Source organism: Nanorana parkeri, unplaced genomic scaffold, assembly GCF_000935625.1.
Source record: "Nanorana parkeri isolate BGI_ZX_2015 unplaced genomic scaffold, ASM93562v1 scaffold1473, whole genome shotgun sequence".
Classification (NCBI taxonomy): domain Eukaryota; kingdom Metazoa; phylum Chordata; class Amphibia; order Anura; family Dicroglossidae; genus Nanorana; species Nanorana parkeri.
Genome location: NW_017307741.1, coordinates 329,048 through 331,651, shown reverse-complemented (window position 1 = coordinate 331,651; position 2,604 = coordinate 329,048). Strand labels below are relative to the sequence as shown.

Here is a 2,604-nt window from a genome sequence, read left to right as displayed (position 1 = left end):
CTTCGTCACCGAGGCCGCCTCCTCCCCTGCTGCCGAGCACGGGCCCGCCTCCTCCACTGCCGATGACGTCAGAGGCTCGCGACGTTGTTAGAACACCGGGTCCAGCCTGCTCCCCTGCTGCTGCTGGCTCTCATTGATTGTGGAGACAAACGCGCTGCTGCACAGATGATTTAACAGCGGCATGTTCGTCTTCAGACGCCAGTGAAAGCCAGCAGCAGAAGATCCCATAGCGACCCAGGTGGCCCGCACGGCATCTGGCCGGGCCCCACTGTGCTTGTTGTTACGCCACTGGCTAGAACATAGCTTCAGACCCCCAATTATATATTTTCTGAAAGGAGAGGCCATGTACAACAGAGGTGTGGACATTTAAAAAAAAACTACTTGTCCAAGGACTAAAGCGGGGGCCTGATCTTCTTCTCCCTTTTGAAAATCTACTTGTCCTGATACAAAAAAAGAAAAAAAATATGTAACCATAACCGTATTTAGCAATGCCAAGAAGAGCTTCTCATTAATCAGTGCCGTCAGATGACTGCGCTGATCAACGAGTGCTTGAAATTTGAGAGCGAAATTCAGATTACAATGGCACAGGAACAGATAGTACACCCATACTGGCGGATGGGAATGACCGTTCCCGGAAAGGTAAGTATAGCGGGGGGGAGGGATGGTGTCTGGACCAGATTTGTGCGGGTAATTCCATTATTCCAAATTACTTGGGAAAGTGAATTTACCGTTTTGAGGCGGGTGCAGACTTGGGCGAGGCTGTGTACAGTTGCCTCGCAGCCTCATTGATTTCAATGGGGTTACATCCGCATGGTCATTTCTGAATGTATTTAATCGCGATTATGTGCGATTGCACGGGTGTTATTGCGGCGGGAAACTGCGCAATCTGCCTTGTGCGACTGGGGTGTTATTAGACAATAATGGCACTGCCAGCGTTATTGGCGGTGGTGTGCGATTCTGTGACCGCCCGGCCATCCACATGGTTTTGTGCACAATTGCCGTGTGGTAACGGATCGCCCACTCCGCTCACACACAATGCCCCATGCATGCGCTTATTCGCATGCAAGATGATAGGGATTGGTTTTAATTTTTTTGATTTTATTTTACTTTTTTTTTTGCTTTGTAATATATTTTTTATTTTAATTTTTTACATTATCGCCTTTTTGGGCAGGTGATTCAGGCAGGTTACGAGTGATTTTTGGACGGCTGTACAGCCGTCTAAAATCACTTGTACAAAACGGCTCCCACACTACATTTAGGGCCTGTTCACATAAGTATCAAGTACAGATCTGCAGATGCGGTGCTATGTGTGCGTTTTATACGCGTTTTGCGTTTCCGCACCGTTTCCTGACCGTACAAAATGTGACATGCAGTATTTTTCTGTCGTAACCTGAACGGACTGCGCACGTGAAAACTGTAGCCTATAAAACACATAGGTATTCATTGGGATGCATTTTTAGTGCAGGAGCGTACGGATCAGGTCAGCACAGAAAACGGACGTCGTGTGAACAGGCCCTAAGCCGTGCTGCTTGCACGCAGCCGGGCTAAATGTAGAAAAAAACTCCTAGCCCAGAGCCCGAAACTGCCTGTCCCGGGGCGTCGGGCTATTGGAATTCCACACCCCTGTACAAAAAAAAAAATGCTAGTTGCAATTTTTTATGTTGCATTGTATTTGCGCAAATGTTTATCAAACCAGAATTTTTAGGATAAAATGCACTAAAATGAAATTTAGTGCACAGAAACAGAATATAATACCCATTTTTGGGGTAAAATATAAAAGATGGGGTCACATCGGGTAAATTGATTCCAAGCGTGTCAAGCCTTAAAATTGTGTTTGCCCGTGAAACCGCAAAAAACTACAATACCCAAAATTTCCCCATAGGCGATGTTTTAAAAGCCTTTACTGCTCATCATTTTAGTGTTAACAGTGACTGATGGCCCTAGAACTTTTGCTCTTAATCCGAGGTTCATGGCGATGGTGTGTGGAAATTTTGAAGCCATGAGAAAAAAACATTTTTTTCCCTGGGACAAAAAAGGGAAATGTTCGGAAGAGGAGGGAAAAAAACTATTTACTGACCAGACTATAGGTAAACATTATACTGTGATGGTGTAGAACACTATTAGGAATCATTTAAAGGTTATAAAGATAAACTAATTTGTCAGACAAAATGTACCCTCTTACCTGTCAATTAAAGGACATTTCCACCTTTGTAAGTGATTTTAAATTTTTGGTGGTAATGTAGAGGTGCAGGGGGGATGTACATGTGTGTGCATTCTCAGGAGTCACAGGGCTGTTTTTCATACTTTATTTTATAGAATCTTTCACTGGCCAGAGACCTAGAAATTCAAAATTCCCTCCACAAGATCTTCAATGAGAGATGATTGAAGATCTTGTGGAAGGAATTTTGAATTTCTAGGTCTCTGGCCAGTGAAAGAGTCTATGAAATAAAGTATGAAAAACAGCCCTTTGACTCCTGAGAATGCACACACATGTACCATGTTTCCCCGAAAATAAGACACTGTCTTATATATTTTTTTTGCCCCCAAAAAACACACTAGGTCTTATTTTCAGGGGATGTCTTTTTTTTTTTTTTTTTTTTTTTG

The 2,604-nt window shown here is 43.6% G+C and overlaps 1 protein-coding gene across 1 annotated transcript in view; it reads left to right on the top strand.

Moving 5' to 3' along the window:
- LOC108798430 (ubiquitin-conjugating enzyme E2 B) overlaps positions 1-2,604 on the top strand; it is a 108,880-nt gene that overhangs the window by 72,186 nt on the left and 34,090 nt on the right. The gene's annotated exons all lie outside the window — the stretch shown is intronic.